Source organism: Paramormyrops kingsleyae, chromosome 5, assembly GCF_048594095.1.
Source record: "Paramormyrops kingsleyae isolate MSU_618 chromosome 5, PKINGS_0.4, whole genome shotgun sequence".
Classification (NCBI taxonomy): domain Eukaryota; kingdom Metazoa; phylum Chordata; class Actinopteri; order Osteoglossiformes; family Mormyridae; genus Paramormyrops; species Paramormyrops kingsleyae.
In genome coordinates this window covers 2,292,797-2,311,584 of record NC_132801.1, presented here as the reverse complement: position 1 = coordinate 2,311,584, position 18,788 = coordinate 2,292,797, and the positions used below count along the sequence as shown (strand labels likewise).

Below are 18,788 nucleotides of genomic sequence, written 5' to 3'. Positions count from 1 at the left end.
GACCTCAGCCTGCCACAGGGAATGTCATGAATAGGGTAGAAACCCACACAGATACAAAACATTCACAGCCTGCATTTTCGATTCAAGATTCAGGAGCAAGTAATGTGAAATCGTTACAGCTAAATATTATACGTGGATTATTATAGCAGTAGAAAACACTGCACTGCAGAACACCACTCCGAAGTAGTAAGCAATTTTTTAGGATGTGAATCAAACTGAGATTATCCTGATCCTGTCGGAACAGCCAACACTGTACCTGCTTCAGATAAGCTAATCGCCAGCAGCTATAAAATTATATCCTCGAAGTTGCTTTTGGGAAATAGGATCTTATAACTCTAAGAGTGACCACAGCTGTCACACGTCAGTCACGAAGCAGATCTCTGGGTTTTTCCACAGGTTTACATGTAACATCGCAGGCAAGCAAGAACCTCCAGCAGCACTGAGCAATCCCACAACTCCATGCTTGGAAGGCACACGCCACCATCATGCCAATATTAATGATTATATTACGACGTGTGTGTAAAACAGGCAATAAATGCATTTCCTTAATCACCTTTGCAATGTGTTTTAAGGAAATTTCACACAAGGGATTGGCTGAATGCTTAAATAGCTGTAAAAGGGGAATGTACGTACAGGTGGCCATGTTCGAACATTCATTGTGTTGCATAAGGCCTGCACTAAAAACTTGGAAACAGTGGAATGCAAATAAAAATGTTTTGCTCGTTGTACTTATTCTAGATAGGGGCCCAAGCAGGGCCGGCTGGTTCGGAGCAGCAGAAGACAGGGCCTTGCTACACACTGCAAACCCTTACCTTCACCTACTTCATTTTCTTTTTGTCAGAATTCCCTTTTCCTGCTCCTCACCTTTGGTTGATATGTATATGTATCGCAGGAACGAGGTTCATGTCCACATGAGTGATAAACACCTCGTCAGTCACCTCTTTGGTCTCAGAGTGGCCTTTACTCTCCGAATTGTCAGCCTGTCCTTGACTCCTCCCACGGACCGCTCACGTTGACTCCTCCCACAAACCGCTCACGTTGACTCCTCCCACGGACCGCTCACGTTGATCGTGTCTAGTCTCACACAGGGAAAATTGGCACTAACCTCAGGCTGAAGCTCTGTTTGTAAACAGTGTCCCACCTGTGGCCCTTCTCAGGCGAGTAAAAACAGAGCAGTTACACGATGCTCGGGGAATGCATGGTCTGGTCAGCTTGCACGCAGATGTTGCCCCTGTAAAATGCCGCCCTCTAGTGGTATGTGAGGGACCAGGGAGCCCTTGTGAGATTGACATACATTCTGGAATGCATCAAAAACACAACATACACACTTCAGCTCAGTGAATCTACTGCCAGGCTTGCCAGTTCACTCCCTTTGCCATGTGTCTCATCTCAGTGGACTAGGAAGAGTGCAAGTTCTTTAGACAGAACTATGTGGAAAATATTTTGTAATTCAGACTCATAACTTAATAACAGCCTTGTACAGTCTGTGCTCCAAAGTACTTCTTTTTAGCCTTTCGAATGATGTGTTTCCGCACCACTGTTAACAAGCAAACAGCCTGCAAGACAGCAGATACAACACAGAACCACCTTAGACACCATACACATGTCTTATGCCTCTGGTATGTTTATGTTCCAGGAAAGGGGCAACACTAGCTCATATTCTCATTTTACTATGGCAATGTGTAGGCAAGATCACCAGCACCTGCAACTTGTCATGAGCTTTTCAGACACTAGATGGCGTAATGGGTGTTTAAAAAATTAATGCTAAGAAATTATTCTTCTGTGTTCAGCGAACATATCTGCATGAATACAAATATATGACATCTGTAAACTTATTCAAATCATTCAGTTGTATTATTCAATGGCAAATCAAAAAAAAAGATACATACAGTTAAACATGAGTGAAGTCGTGCTCTGTTCAGTCGTGCTGCAGCTCCTGAGAGCAAGACTCCTACTCACAGACATGTGTGCACATCTGTAAGCATTACAGTAAGCCCTCCCTCTGATGCCCCAGTGCAAGAGCAGCTGTGTGTGTGTCTGTGTGTGTGTGTGTGTGTGTGTGTGTGTGCACTCCTATGTAAACATCAGCAGAGCACTCTGCTGTCCTAGAGCAAACCTCACACCCCAGTCACTAGAGCCATTTGCAATTAATGAAGGTGGAGTGGGGGGGGGGGGTCTGTTTCCAAGGCAATCCGGTGTTTGTTAGCACAAGTGAGTCAGAGAAGCAATGAGTCACAGTCTGATGGGGGGGGGGGAACCCACAGGCACTCACATGCATGGTGAAGTGTACAAGCCGAGGGTGTCAGATGAGGATAATCGTGGGGGGGGGGGGGGGGGGGCGCCGGGGAGTGGCGGACAGCCGGGGGCAGGAATGCGGCCATTAACGTTACAAGGGAAACACAGCACAAGCTGACGGCCTGTCCCGGCAGCCGAAAACGCACTGCAAGGCAAACACCACCCTGACTCTGGAAGAAGTTTGTTTCCCGGTAAACAAACATGTAGTTCCCACACCAAGATGGCGCTTACAGGCCACGACCTCGCACCCTGTCGTGTTTAGACCCGCCCATCGCATGCATTATGCTGCATTCTCCAGAACGTAAACATTCTAGAAAGGCAACGACCACACAAAGACCAAATGGTCACTCCAGACCCCTCCCACCCGGATTAAACTAACACTGACTTTTATCAGCAAGAAACAAACAAGCAAACAGCAAACAAATTCCATTTGTTGGGTATTCAAAACAGCCCCCCCATCTAAAAACACCTGGGGAGTCTGTATTATTCTGATGTTCCCAGCAGCTGTCAGATGACTGACATCCGGAATACCTGTGTGGGTCTAGTTTCATGCTCTTCTGTTACAAAGAAGAACAGAGCAGAGGAGAGAAATCCACTTAAAAAGTGCCGTGGGCCATGGCAGAAAGGATCCGAATAAAAAGCAAATAAAAGAGCACAGCGATGGCAGCTCAGGGGAGAAATCGGATCATGGGATCTTGGGATTCCTCAGGCTGCAGCCTGGGGAGTCACTGGAGTTGTGGCCTCTGACATAATGCCAATCTTTCCGGGAACACGGCAGCACGACCTGGGTACAGGAGCGATTCCCGTCTTCGGTGGTAACACTTAGTAATCTGAGGAGTCTCCGCTTATGTTCCCGTCCTCTGCACACAGCTGGTTACTTGCTGAAACTATTCTAGATGCCATCTCACACGCACTCTGCCCCAGTCACAGACGCCATCATGGGACGTTATCCTGGAGGTTCTCACTCCCTTGGGGTGGGTACAGTGGTGGCTCTGAGGTGAGGGATCTGTGCCAACAATCGGAAGGTTGCTAGTTTGAATCCCGTGAATGCTGGGAGTGATCCTACTCCGTTGGGCCCTTGAGCAAGGCCCCTAACCTGTCACTGCTTCATCCTGGGTATGATGTTAATCTACGTCCAGCCCTATAAGGAGATCCTCCAGCTTACAGGGAATAACTTGGGGGTTGGTGGCAGGATTGGCACTGCAGTCACCAGAAAATCTCACACTGGTCCATTTGGACTAGTTTGGTGCTGAGGTATCATCCACTGCACCTGGCAATGCGCTGTAATCAGAGTGCGCTCCCTAACCTCTTACTCTCACTCATAACATCTTTAAACGCCACTTCTATGTTTACTGTGGCCCCTGCAGCATTTGCACGTTAGACACTGGAAAAAAATCAATAGTGTTCATCAGCACTCCCAGTGAGCTACTGAGTAATAGCTTTTAAATCTGCCACGGTGCCCAGTTAAACAAGGGAAATTAGCTCTTTCACACCCAGTAGTGCAGACATACCGGTAGCTGGTTTTCCACATCACAGAGCAGGCATTCAAATGTGCTTAATGATTAATAAAGACGCATGACTCATTTTCGACCGAAATCATAGCGCTGTCAGGATATCATGCAGAGATACAGGGTGAGTGAGGTTTCACACTATCTTATCATTTCCGTGGTAACAGCCGTCAAACATAACTGTGGTGACGTGCTACCTCTCGCCTGTTACAGATCTGCGTCCCATGGCTGCCCTGTGGTGCTGTCAAGGCCGGCAACGTGAGTTAAGCAGTTAGGGTGTCGAATGGAACGGCTGTATTTGCATCCAAACCGCCTCCCCAGCCCAGAACAGGTGCAGGCAGGAGTCCTTTGGCCCCAAGCCATCTGAGCTTTCGTCGGCTGCCATGCCAGCCGGTTAGCAGAGGTCGGGGCCGAGAGGAGAGTCCTGTCAGGACGCAGGTCAAAGGTCAGATGTGTCGCCTGCACAGTATCAGGGCTAGGCTGTGCTGGGCTGAGCTTGGCTAGGCTGTGCTGGGCTGAGCTGGGCTGGGCTGAGCAGGGCGGATCTGATCTGGGCTGGCCTGGACTGGACTGGGCTGAGCTGGGCAGAGCTGAGCTGAGTGGGGCTCAGGACTCTCACAGGATTTGCTGAAGAAGGAAAGATGAGAACATATTTAAGATGCATCCCCACAAAGGTGAGGGTGACATATGCCGCCAATATATATTTTCACAGCACGCTTCGTTATGATATGACTCCTGCGGCTGTGACTGTGAGGTTGCAGGTTCGAGGGGTTCTCTAAGGCCATTCCTGGAGGCAGCACCCACTGTTCCCCTGCTTTGGTTTCCAAATCCAGGTCCAGCAGCCTGGGGTTCCGAGTCCAACACAAACACGAGCCGCGCAGCCCACTCGGGAAGGCGGCGTGACAGCCTCTATTTTCCATGGGGCTCCAGGGGGACCCTGGCAGGAGGCTTCATCCCCGGCCACCGCAGCTTCATGGAAAGCCAAGGAAAAGTCCAGCACGGCTGGACTCCGCCTCCTGCCCTGGCAAACCCCATTCACAGACTCACACGCCAGCAACACACAGTTACGGCGATAACCAGTAACTTCCTCATTTTTTTCAGCACTGGAACGACCGGTGCTGTCACTTATCAAGCACTGCATGGAAGTCCATTGCTCCCTGACTCCCACTGCAGGTCACATGACAAGGCCATTCCAGTCGAGCAACTAAAGCAGAAAACAAAGCCGTGCATAATTACTAGACTTGGCTATGGTTTTGGGGGCTGGAGAGGTCAAAAAAGAGGAGGAGTCAGAGGATCGTGAGGGGGGGGGATCAAACAAATATTTAAGTAACACTCAATGGCCACTTTATTAGGTACACCTGTTCATGAACACAAACCAGCCATCCTCTACACAGTTGAAGGCATACAGCACAGTGCATGCAGTGTCTACAGTTTACAGAAAATAAAACAGTGACATTCCTTTGGCTTCTGAATTTGAGTGCCACTGGAGAATTGTCAGGCTGGTTATGGAAGCACAACGACAACAGGAGAGCAATGGTGTGCAGTAGAGCTCATCTGCAAATTCATCTCGAGGTGCACAGTTCACAGGAGGTCGCAGTGCAATTTGACCGCATTTGCAGACATACAGACAGGCAGTCAGACAGGTAGACACGGACAGACACATAGACACACGGACAGACGCACAGACACAGATATACAGACACACACACACTGCAGAGAGACACACAAACAAGCATACTGACAGACACACATTCACACAGCCATGCAGATAGAAACAGCAACACAAATGCACAGACACACAAATTAATGCACAGACACACAAATTAAAGCACAGATACACACAGACGCAGGTCGCCTGGGCGACTATGGCCTTCACCTGTGAGTCACATTCTTTTGTCATATGTGTGCTACAGATGGTTAGTGAATGTCAGCATCTGGGATGTACCATACCGGGTGGGGGGGCTGGGAAAGAGAGAGAGAGAGAGAGAGAGAGAATGAGTTGGGGGAGGCTGGGAGAGAGCGAGAGAGAGAGAGAGAGAGAGAGAGAATGAGTTGGGGGAGGCTGGGAGAGAGAGCGCAAGAGAGAGAGAGAGAATGAGTTGGGGGAGGCTGGGAGAGAGTGAGAGCGAGAGAGAGAGAGCGAGAGAGAGAGAGAGCGAGAGAGAGAGAGCGAGAGAGAGCGAGAGAGAGAGCGAGAGAGAGAGAGCCACATTGACGCCATCGTGGTTGAGTCTCACTTCCTGTCTGCCGCACATGCCGCAATGTTTGTGTGTCCTATCGCCATGGAGACAGCCGACACAGTAACAACAAAGGAAGGGAAGGAGTGAGGAAGGGAGGGTGCAGAGAAAAACTGAGAAGGGAGGCATTACCGGCCTGTGAACATGAGGAGCCCCGGGGGCCTGGGGGTTCGGGGGGGCTCAGGAGACACGTCGGACAGGTGGGGCTGTGGGGGGGCTGTAATCGGACAAAAACTAATAACAAAAAGAAAGAAACAGGTGAGTGGAGGCGGTGACACTGCCGAGCGGGGGGGGGAAGGCGGAGCAGGAGCGACGCGGGAGCAGTGGGGGGGTGTGGAAAAGGCGCAGCCCAGAAAGAATTACTTCCTGTTTGGAATGCTTCTATAATTATACCTCCATTGTCATGACAACAGACTTTTTTGCACTCCTCACTGGGAGGGGGGGGGGTCTGAGATCAGAGTCAGTTAATAGTCCTCTGAGTCACTGTCGGGGACACAAGGAGGCCAACAGGGTGGCAGGCGCACACACACACACACACACGCAGACACACACACACACACACACACACACACACACAGACACACACACACACACACACATATGGGCAGGGTGGCAAAGACATGCACATACACACATATGCAAACATGTGAGCGCGTGCCCAAAGCCATGTGTGTGCCCTGGATTGACTGGGCCCTGCTGATTGCCGTAGTCACTATGTGCACCGAGGCACTCTACTCACTGTACTCCTGTACATGCCGCCCGTACAGAGGTACAGACGGACCAATGAGCCGCCGCCCGTACAGAGGCACAGACGGTCCAAAGAGCCGCTGCCCGTACAGAGGCACAGACGGTCCAAAGAGCCGCCGCCCGTACAGAGGCACAGACGGACCAATGAGCCGCCGCCCGTACAGAGGCACAGACGGTCCAAAGAGCCGCTGCCCGTACAGAGGTACAGACGGACCAAAGAGCCGCCGCCCGTACAGAGGCACAGACGGACCAATGAGCCGCCGCCCGTACAGAGGCACAGACGGACCAATGAGCCGCCGCCCGTACAGAGGCACAGACGGACCAAATTGCCGCCCGTACAGAGGCACAGACGGATCAAATTGCCGCGCATACAGAGGCACAGACGGACCAAAGTGTCGTCGCCCGTACAGAGGCACAGACGAACCAAAGAGCCACCGCTGTTCCCTGGACCCCAGGCCTGGAGGAAGCCCCAGCTGCGTGTGACCCCGCACCAAGTCGTGTCCCGCCTGCCAGCTCTGTGTATGTGCCTGACTGTTGCTAGGAGACAGTGGTGTGTGGTTGTGTGAGGAATTTGTGACGTGCGCCATGTGCTCGCAGGGGAGTGGCCGCCCGCGGCGGGACCTTCTCCAGCACCCCTCCCCCCACTGGCAAGGTTATGACAGGATGGGAGGGGCTGGGCTGAAGCAGCCGTAAACCACCGAATAGCACAGACTGCTCCATAGCAAGACAGCGGGTCCGGAGGGGATGGTGAGGGGGGGAGATCTCCACAATTCAGACTCGTCACGACAAGGGGAGTCGCACCTGGTCGCACTTCAGGTTAAGGCCCAGTGAGTCACAGTGAGTCACAGTGACCTCCCTCCACCCCAACAAGGACGCACACAGCCACACATTAGCCACTTGCCCTTCTATTTGAAGAAGCATGGCAAGCAGGAGGCCACGCCCATTCCTGTACCGCCAGGCTGAGGCTGGAAGGCGGGGGTGGCGGTAAGGGGTGGGGGGGGGCAGAGGGAGGGCCCGGCCTCTGACGTTTACAAAAAGGAATCCCCTTTCCCGCTGGTGAGCTCACTTTCAGCCCAAGCACGCTGATGCTCACACACATACACATACCACGCATAAACAGTGCTCCTCCATGGTCTCAGGGGAAACGGGGCGCCGAGGGAACAGCCAGCGGAAGTTTGAGCTTCGCCGGTAGGATGTAGCCAGATGCGGACTCGCTGAGGTAAGCTGAGCGCCTCGGACTGGACCGGTGCCACCCCAGGTCGGGCTTATCATCACTGCCTTCTTTTCTTCTCTCTTCCGTTAAAAGTTGCTCAGCTCAGTGTAGGCGCTCGTGACTGTGTGTGTGCGTGTGTGTGAGGAGCAAGGAAGGAAGGCCAATTAAACACAGCGAGGGCTTTGGGAGTCTGTCTTGCTTCTCAAGCAAATCTCTAAACAAGCAAAACTGTCAGCGGGTGTTCCGCGAGCCAGCCACAGGTTCCGCAGGAGACGGGCTACAGGTTCCACTTAGAACCGCCAGAGCGAGGTGTGCTATAAAATAACTGAACAGAGACACAGAACAGCTACTGTGAAGCACCTTCCAGGTAAATGGAAGGCTGGGCGGTATCCCACAATCCTCGGCCTTTCGCAAGCCCATGACCGTGGTGCCAGTGTTTCGGTCCTTTTCCTCAAAACGGCCCCATTAGCTGCCCCAGGATCTGCGCCTTTTGCCAAGTAGGACCAGGGTGTGGGTTCCTGTGGGTGGGGGGTGGGGGCACCGAGTGTAGCCTGGTAAAGGGGGGCAGCAGCGATGAGGGTGGGAGGGGGGTGCATGACCCATCGGAAGCGGTGAGCGGTAAACTTCACGTCGCGGCCTAATCCACATGCAGTGCCAATGCCTGCCTTTGTCTGGTCCTCGGGAGCAGGGGAGACACCAGTGTACAGCAGCTGGGCAGGTTTTGTTTTCACTCCGTGTACTAAAACACTGGACGATGCAGCTTTTAAAATATTTTTTAAATATTTCTGTATTTAATATAAATGGCCCAGCGAGAGAGACGCGGATCCAGGCATCAGGACTGTCACACACATATACCATCGTCCTGGTGCATGACCCAGAAGCACCAGACAATGGAGCGGATTTACCCAGAGACCTGCGCTTATGGCGGGGGATTTCCATCCGCAATTTTCCAAACAGACTCTGAGTACGGCTGCGTACGCAGAGAGGGAAGCTGCAGAGGTGACGTTAAAGCCGGCCATACTGCCTTCCCGTTTCCCATCATTTTCAATGGAGTTTCACCGTGGTCTCTGCGACGTGGTGCCATCGCCCTGAAGTCGCAGTCACACACCAGCGTGCGTCTCCACACACGGCCCGTGGTCCTGCTAGTGGGCCTGGACTCGGGTGAAAGTGCTGACAGCTAAAACCCTGTCATGGCTCCCTGACGGCCAGGTGAGATGTTTATATACAAATAATATGCCGACACCTATGCTATTTGATCATATATTACTTATAGACAAAAGTGCTTTAAAAACAAATACATGAAAAACAAAAAGGATGGAAGGAATAAGAGTTTGCCTTTATTCTGTGTAATTCACCTGTACTTCATAATGATGCAATATTTCTCAAACACAATAACCATATTTCTTAGAAATAGCATTAAAGGGAACAACAATTCCTCATTATAACAGCATGCCGGCAGCTCCCTAATCATCAGTGCTGCTTTCAGAATAGTTAGCAGGAGTCACGCTTTGCCAAAGTCATTTACAGCCCGCTCGCATGCATCGCGAAAAGTGTCAGGCTGTTTTTTTGTGAAATAGCGAACAGCTAAATTGGAATAGCTACTTCTTGCAGATTTTCGTGTTGCCGGTCATTCGGACCGGGAATAACGCACTGAGCTGACTGCACGGGGAAAACAGCTCCAGAATCTATTAAACATCCACCAATACATACTAAATAACGATCCCGAAACACCGGAGCTTTAATTACTTAAAGAAAAAAAAAAAAAAAAAAAAAAACGGAGTAATTGAGTTTGAATTCTATTTTATTTAATGTATGGTTAAGTTACTCCATATATTTATTCATTGCTATGCAGCTTATTTACAGGTTTGGCAGGTTATTTAAAATGTGTTTAAATGCAATGCAAAGTCGTCACGCTGTATAGCGTGCATGTTCAAGCAGAGAGTTCAAAGTGGGGCTTTTTCGTGTGGTCTTCCTCGGCAAACGTTTGAGTCAATGAAAATCATGCGGTCTCAGGCTGGCGGCGTATGCGCTGTTTACAGTATTGGCGTATAGTGGTTTCCATGGCAACAGAGTCAATATTAGGACGGGGCTCTAGGCTGGGCCTCAGGACGCCGTTTCGATTAGACCCGATCACCTTTAATGGATCTCTTTGATGTGCGGACCCTGATGTCACGCATTATGACGCAGTCACGTTTAACGTGCGTTCAGTGGCAAGGGTCACAGGTTTAGACGGTACAGACGTGACCTTTGTTTCACATCAACACGTTTAAAGAATGGGAGGCATGTTTATTCTATATGATTTCGTTAATTTACAAGTATAAAACTGTGTGTTAATCGTAGCGGCGAAGTTCACACGATGGCATTTTAGCCCAATCGGCTGCTGAGACGGGCTGCCGGCCGTGCCGCGTGCAGTACCCACCTCACCTGCGCGCGCTTCTGACCCCGTCCGCCGCGCGCTCCTGGATTCTTCGAAAAGGCGCTCGTCTCGCTAGTGTAGTCTGTGAAATATATTTCAGAATTGTTGTTAAATCACTGCGGTGTATGAAATACTGAAGATGCATGGATTAATTGTTAAATACATTAATTATGCAGATTTTCGTTCTAGGAACATTCACCGACTCATACTGTTAAGGTACGGATACGTTCAGTGCCCCGTTTTCCTGATGTTCCCAGAATATTATCGCACTACTAACTATGATTAATAATACAAAGTGAAACAGCGGGCAACACCATCGCTTTACACATCAAAGATCATGGGTTCAAGGCTGGATGGCAGGTTCAATTAAATATACCCACATACCACTTTTATAAAATAATATTTTACTATAAAACAATATTTTTCAACATTATACTATAAGAATGTTAAGTTTTAATTAAGTTTAATTTAGTTAAGTTAAGTTTTAAGAATGTTAAGTTAAATTTTATCGTGAATGTAAAACATGGAAATAACGTCCCATTAGCGTTACAATGAGAAGTCGGCCGGGATGTTGCCGTAATTGTTTGCAGAAGCCTTATTATCCGCCGCGAGACCAGTAATGCCGTGTAATGACGAATCGTTGTTCCATTTAATATTATTACTAAGAATGTTGCTATTGTATTTGAGAATTAATTTAGGCCTACGAAGCAAAGCCAGACAATACTGGCCGTAGAAAAGGGAGAGGCCTTTATACACGAATGGCAGGCTAGTCTTGCATACTCGTTTAAATTCGGTACCGGGTCTTAATACACGTGTACAGTCTCTCCACTGTCGCTATTTTTCCTTTTTTGCTACTTGATGGCTCTTGTGCATGAGACCTGCCGGCTGAGCGGTGTTTAATAATGAGAGAAGGATTCAGCTTTTCCCTGGGCGCACGGGAGCAGGAGGCGCCGGGCCGGTGGGGGGTTTGGGTGGCGCCAGCAGCAGCCGGTAAGCGGCCTTTTAGCGTCGTACTTATCTGTACTTACCGGCTCCACGCCGACCCGTGTTTCGTCGCCCGACTACCAGTTAGTTCACCGCAGTGAGCGCGAGCTGCGCTTTCGTCCGCTTATTTTTCGTGACTCATGTCGCAAAACACCACCTTCGTCACTGTTATCATCATCATTACTACTATTACTATTATGACATTTATTTTAATTTTGCATTCCGTCTTTAGACTGATGCTGTTTATAAATTTGGTGATATTGTTGTATTTAGATGAGATGATGTATTTAAAGGCGTATGTCCTGTAGCTCTCTGTGTCGTGGTTCCCGTGACATTACACTACCAGTCAAAAGTTTTTGCACACACTGAAATTTTCTATATTATCATGTTACTCATTTAACATTTACTAAAAACAAACTCAGTGTTCTTTGCTAATAAATAAATGTACAATATGTTCACCATTTGAGTACCTTAATTAGCAAGAAAATGTCACGTCTTTGATTAATCAAAGTAACCTCCTCTAGCAGTTATAACAGCAGAGAAAATTCGAGGGACATTAAATACTGCTTTGTGTCATGGGATGAAAGAGTTAATTAGTGCAATAAAGGTTAAAGGACAGCCTAGAATCTGACTCTGCCATTACCACACAACCAGTTAATCGAATGTCAGACCATACCATACCAACTTTATTTATAAAGCACGTTAAAACAACCACACAGGACCAAAGTGCTATACAGAGAATTTACAATGAAACAATCAGAATTAGGTAAATAAAAGTTCAGAAAATAAGCGCATATACAAAATAAGATGATATACCATCAAATAAAATAAACTAAAATCAACATCTCACAGGGGATCGAAAGCTAAAGAAAAGAGATGGGTTTTCAGGCGGGATTTAAAAACAAGCCTGTCTAACATGCAAGGGCAGATCATTCCACATTCTGGGAGCTGCAGCAGCGAGAGCGCGGCCCCCTCTAAGCTGACGCTTAGTTATAGGCACACGTAGGAGCAGCTGGCCAGATGACCTGAGAGACCGGGAGGGTATGTAAGGGTGTAACAGCTCAAAGAGGTAGGGAGGGGTAAGACCATTAAGAGCCTTAAAAGCAAATAAAAGAATTTTAAATTGAATCCTAAAATGTACAGGCAACCAGTGGAGCATTGATAAAACAGGCGAAATGTGATCATATCTCCGTGTGCCAGTCAGAAGGCGTGCAGCAGCATCTCGCACCCTTTGAAGCTGAGTAATATAGCATGCACCTACCCCTACGTAAAGCGCATCGCAGTAATCGAGCTGAGTGCTAATAAAGGCTTTGTAAGGGTAAAGTGTTGAGTGACCTGTTACATACTCTTTCCACGTTATACCGGAAACTTGTTTTATTTGACATATATTTTCATTTATAGTTGTTCATTCAACTTTCCAATGCTTAACAAGAATAAAAAATCTGCAGTTTTTGAAATAAATGGAAAAGTAAAATCCTGTGGTGACTGGTAGCATATATCACCTACTTGGCTTTCTGTTTGTCACCTGGGTGCGAATGCCTCTCCTTAGCAGGCGGAACAGGCTTAACCCAGGAAAGATTTCAGTGGGAGGGGCAGGAGAAGGGCGCTAACTTGCGGACGAATCCCCGAAACAAAAACCCCACCCTCAGATGCCAGCCAATGTCAGCAGTCCTTCTGGTGCCTCGCACCATTCCGCAGGCAACCGTAGGGAAAGATTGGGGGACAGTGGAAGGTAAGCCAGGAGAGAACGGCCCAGAAGGTTCCATCTATGGATTCCAGTCCCTAGACAGCCTCGAAGATGATGCTTAGGACAGGCGTGTAGGCTGCTTGTGAGAGACGGAAGTGAAAGCAAAGGCTGGGCTGTAGATGGGAGGGTTAGGTTAGGAGTGAGGTGTGTCATTGTGTAGGGTTTCACTGTGACTCAGCTCCGCAAAGCTCTAGGGGGGCCATCAAAGTTGTGTGTGATTGTGTCTGAGACCAAAGATGGAGACGAGGCAGGAGGAGGGGGGTTCGAGGAAAAAGACAGAAACCCACAGACCCAATGTGTCTCCAAAAAGGACGGTCTGTGCTGGTTTCTGAGTATGATTTAAACAAAGTCATACTGAATTGGAAGTTGCTGATTGGACTAAATCATAAGAGCCTTTTCAGGCTTCTGGCAGGTTCCAAGGCCCCCAGCACACTCGATAAATCGTGCACTATGCACATGAGCGAGGTCCAACTTCGGAAGGCAGCAGGCAGGGTAGGACAGGCACGGTGTGGGTGACCAGACAGGTCGCTATGGCAGAGGGGAAAGAGGAACAAAGGAAGACAGGAAGGGATGAGGAGAGAAAGAAGAGGTAGAGCAAGGAACTAATATGAGTGGTTTGAGCAGATCTCCTGGACACCAATTGTCCGGCTTTGTAAGGGTAAAGTGTTGAGTGACCTATGCTTTCCTGTAGGAAAATACAACACACTAAACAGACTTGTTCTGTTTCAGTAACCTAATGGGTTTATTAAATGCGGAACTGCAGCAGTACATGGGCCTGCTTGTGTGTCCCCACTTGCTGAAAATCCAGCGCTGCTGGGAACGAACAACGTCAGTTCCGGGTGAAAACAAGTAGAACTATCTCACATCAGAAGCGGAGATCAGAAGCTCCGACTGTGATCCGCCGAGGTTCAAGCCCCAGCTCGACAAGCAGAATGGCAACTCTCAACCGTCAAAATTTCACTTTTCTTCCAATCGAGTGCGGTACTGTTTTTGTTTGTCTTCTAAGTGACCAATGAGGAGTAGGCTCCAAGCCAGGGTGGAGGATCCCTTGGCCACAAGCCCAGGGTTGGCCTGCATGTTCAGGTCTGTCTCCCGTGGTTACAGGTACCCGTAGGATGAATGAGTGTGAATGAGTAATGATAGTAAACATCGTAACTGGACTCCACCCTCCGTTGATGGTCGACACGGGCTGCTGCTGCCGGCCATTGGGATTCCTGGCAGTGCGATTTTTGGCATGATAGAAAGAATCACATTGCCAGGGATTTCCAACGGCCGATGTGCACTCGAGCCTTGACCGTGTGTTCTTCCTCCCCGGTCCCGCAGATGCAGGACTTAACTCACATGTGAACAGTGTACTCTGTCTCCATGTTCACAGTGGTTAAGTTCTACCACTCGAGGCCAGATCCCATTCAACCCGTTCAATACCATGAGGCACTGGACCATCAGCAGGGCTCACTGCCTGTAGGATCTGATGACCTTGACACTAACCCCCTTTGGTCACCGTCTGTTTGCCTTTCACCAGACCTCCCGCCTCCCACAGTAAACACGTCTTTGCCCCCCAAGCCATGCTCAGATCCTCCACCCCCTTCAGCGTTCCGTCAGCTCCTCAGGGCTTCCTCCTCTTTACAGTGGAACCATCTACGTATAAATGTGTTGCTGATGTTCTCCTAGTCTCACTTCTTCCTATGATCTATATCCAAACGGTCTTCTACAGAGGGTACATGAATGTTTCTTTCCCGTGACATCAAAATGGACTTCTTTTGGCCTTCCAGTGCTCTCCATTGCGGTCTTCTCCTGGGGCTCCTCTCCAGGGCAGGGCTCCTGTGCCTGCTGTGCTGATAATCAGTATCTCCCTCTAGCTGGCTCAGTTCAGCAGGAACAGGGGCTTAGTCTACCCACGGCATGTAAGGGCGAAGCAGGCACCGGCCAGGGAAGAGAGGACCGCGCCCAGCGGATCCTTGGCTTGGAGTCCAGGGCAGAAAACGACACCTTCCCCGGCTCTTCAAGGTTGGGTCTTTTAAGGCCAAATGTGAATCTGCAACGCCCATTCCTGGAGGCTCGGCCATCTGAGGGGGGCCATGACCGCCTCGTTTCACATCCTACACAAGCCACTCCCCTTGTGAATCATCCTTCTCTCTGATAAAAAACTTCAATAAAAGTGTTTCTTCTCAACCTTGACTTCTGAACCTTATTTCATTTAACTACCAAAAATGTCAAGTAGACTCCTCACACAGGAACCAGGCCACTGGGTCCACACTTTAATATTTAAAGCACATGTTGATTCATGCTTGATAAGAGAAAAACATCACTGGTCGTAATGGGGAATGAGTGGCTTGTCCAATATGACACACATCAGCAGCATTCAGAAAATAGGAACTTTGGTGTTCTGAGGTGGGAACGACACAAAGGTCCAAGGTCAGTACCGACTAACACAACTCGAAAGACCACTAAAATAACTGTACTAAACCAAAAGTCGTTGAGGAAGTGAAGGTCTACCTGTTGTATGAAAGTGACACCAGTTTAGAATCTTTCTGATAACATTTGAATGAATGACAATTGACCTGTTTGGTCCATCTGACGTCCTCGAACATTTCCAGGGTGTGTGTGTGTGGCGGGCAGAGAAGCCCACGTGCACCAGGAGCCTGGCAGCCTGTAGGGCATGTTTGCCAAGGCTTATCACTCCAACCGCTCTTCATAATCACGCAATAAGCACAATAAATGCAACATTCACGTTTTTCAGGATCAGAATATCACAGAACGCCGCTTTGTGTCCACGCCTCTACCGGCTGTACCTTTTTGCCGTTTCCATGAACACTGACCTGATTCAACTCTCATGAGACCAGTTAGGGCTGAAGAGCAGAACTAAATCAACACAGACGTACGCGCATACTCCTTTTCCCAGAGAGAACATAAAGCCCATGGTCTAAGCACTTCCTGCATATTAATGGGGGTTCTGGATCTGGGCTGGAGGCAGGCAGGGGTGCACACTCTGTGTGATTCTCAGACACCTCATTTTCACTTGTGACGGAAAGACTTTTGGAAATAAAATTGTTATAAACTTTCCCTTGTTGCCGTAGCCCCAGAAGCAGCATTTCATATTCATCAGTGGAAACGGGTTGAAAGTATCAGCCACGAGACAGACTGATGCCTATAACCGCTGGGATCTGCTGGATTGACCCAAAGGATGTTCTCCTTCCCTGACGCAAACTGGTATCCCCATGAAAGGCAGCTTTGGTGCCTCTGTGTCAGTCAGTCGAAGGGTGGCTGAATTATCTAAGCAGGAACAGAGCAAGTCATCACATGTCGATTTGCGGCATCCAGGGGAAGAACAATCCACCCAATCAGTGACTAATGCCATTTTACAGGCAGTACTGGAGACACTGGGAGGACACTGATGGGAAGAGAATATCATCTTCTCTTGGTCCTGCTTAGATGATGTCTCCTCTTGCCAAACTGGGCCTAGAGTCCTGGATCCTTCTGGTCCTGGTGTTGCCCTTAACAACAGCTAAGTGGCTGATAGTCTGGGTGTTTTCTACACCGCTGCTGCTGCTGCCATGGCGACAGCCACGTCACCGCAAGCACCCGGAAGTCAGGGTGCTTCCCGTCATCGCGAACACGGCCGCTCGCGCACCTGCCGCCTCTGAGCAGCCACGTGACCGTTGCCATGGCAGCATAACAGGTAAACAGTGGTGGAGATAAGGGCGCCACGAACGTCACTGGCTCTCACTGGTCGGCTCAGGCGGTGTGTTTAACGTCACAAACGTAGGAATCGCCTCATCTGCATGCGCTGCGCTCTTCTGCCCATGTGCAGATTCCTCCTCTCCTTCTTTTCTCCCAAAGAGGAGCCACGTGGCCCCCACCCCTGCACAACCATGCCACCCCTCTGGGGGCTCTGAGATACTGCCCCATGCCACCTGATAGCGGGCCACCCTAGGTCCCCTGCCCCTCTTTACGGACACCAGCAGCCGGCTGTCACAGGGGTCTGGAGGGGGGGGGGTCAGGCAGGATGCAGTGACACAAAGCTGAGAGACCCCAAGGGACACCAACTGTGGTGGGGGGTGCCCGGCTTATAGTTTTATATTTCACAGTTATTATTTAAAGCCATTGTGTGAAAGTAGAGCCCCTCTTGGGACTCGAACCCAGCATTTGCTGCAGAAGGTAGGGCGAGAACCCACATCCCCCCCCCACAACTCACAGAGGGCAGAGACATCAGCAAGCTAGCCAGCCTTGACTGAGAGTCACCTTTCACAGCTTAAGGACGGACGGAAGGATGGAGACGCACATGCAGGCCAGACAGGCGCCGCGGCAGACCAAACACCGGCTGTTCAGAACCAGTCCGCTCACTCTGAGTGCCAAGGGAGGCCTTGACACCAACCTACACACCATCCACTTTACAGTTCCATAATTAGCTATATATTTGTTCAACGGCTGTCATAATCCTGCATGATCAAATTTTTGTTTTTTACTGCGGAAGTCTGACTACTATTCCCTGGGGTGCAACAGCCGTTCCCTTTCGGGACTTTAACGTGAAACCTTGAACTCGTTTTTTTCTGAATATCATTTCCGTCATCACTGATCCACCTGCAGCCCTGGTGTACAGAATGCGGCTCGCGCGAGAGCCTCCTCCTCCCGAGGCGGAACTGCCCTTAAGTGAGCCAATTGGAAACGTTTCCTGTCTTTCCCATGCCGCGGGATGCCTCTCTACCCCCACCTACTGGTAGGAAACTGTACTGACTGTAAGTAAAGCATAATTTTTAAACGAAGAAAGGAAGGAAAGTATTTTACACTAGTGGTTCTCAACCATTTTTGCACCGCGACGCAATTTTTATCATGCCAGCTCAGTCGCGACTCTATAGGCTTAAATTAACGCTATTATCAAGCGCCCACCGCGCTCTGCAATTTACGCCAATCAATGCCTGTCGCACAAACCTGATTGGATGTGCCCGTTAATTTTAAATTAAGCAGCTCTGGATTGGCTTATTGGATTGGTTGAGTCTTCATTAATTTTGGTTTAAGTACTTGCAGACACACGATCCCTTTATATAGGTTAATTCTAGGATTGGGGCTGGGAAATCTGATCGTGGTTCAGCATAGAAGCTTTCTGGTTTTAAAATACTTACATTTCTAACTCTGCCTCGCGACCCTTTCAGAAGTTGCCGCAACCAAAATATGGGTTTAGAATCGCTGTTTTATGCAATGCCTGGCATATGACTACTATAGGGAAGATAAACAAAGAAAAAAAGAATAAAGTAGCCTCAGTATCACAACCGTCATGCTGATGTGGAATACACAACCTGACTAAGTGAGTCAGGTAATTTCCTGGAAGGTTAATCATCCCCCCAGAATGATTCAGTGGGGCCCAGACGTGAACAGAAGCCTGGGCTTTGATCCACGATTTGTAGTTTCTCCTAAAACTGAGCGGCACCGCACTTCCAAAGCGACACGTACCTCCGCAGTCGGACCAAATCAGCACAAGGCGCTAGAGATTAGATTTACAGCCACACGTGTAAGATTTATGACCTTATGTTTATTTATGCAAGCGAGGTAAGTTTCTCATTACAGGACCCACTCAACTCTGCCGGACATCGTAAGATATCACGGTCCTAAGTATGGAAATTCGGTAACAATTCTGATTAACTTG

The 18,788-nt window shown here is 49.2% G+C and overlaps 1 long non-coding RNA gene across 1 annotated transcript; it reads right to left on the bottom strand.

Annotated features, from left to right (window-relative positions):
• Positions 1-4,015: 4,015 nt before the first annotated feature.
• LOC140590818 (uncharacterized) lies at positions 4,016-11,731 on the bottom strand. Its single transcript, XR_011991657.1, has 3 exons — positions 11,445-11,731; positions 10,420-10,498; positions 4,016-4,430 (listed from the first exon to the last, which is right to left on the bottom strand). It is a non-coding gene; the product is annotated as an uncharacterized lncRNA (long non-coding RNA).
• Positions 11,732-18,788: the final 7,057 nt, after the last annotated feature.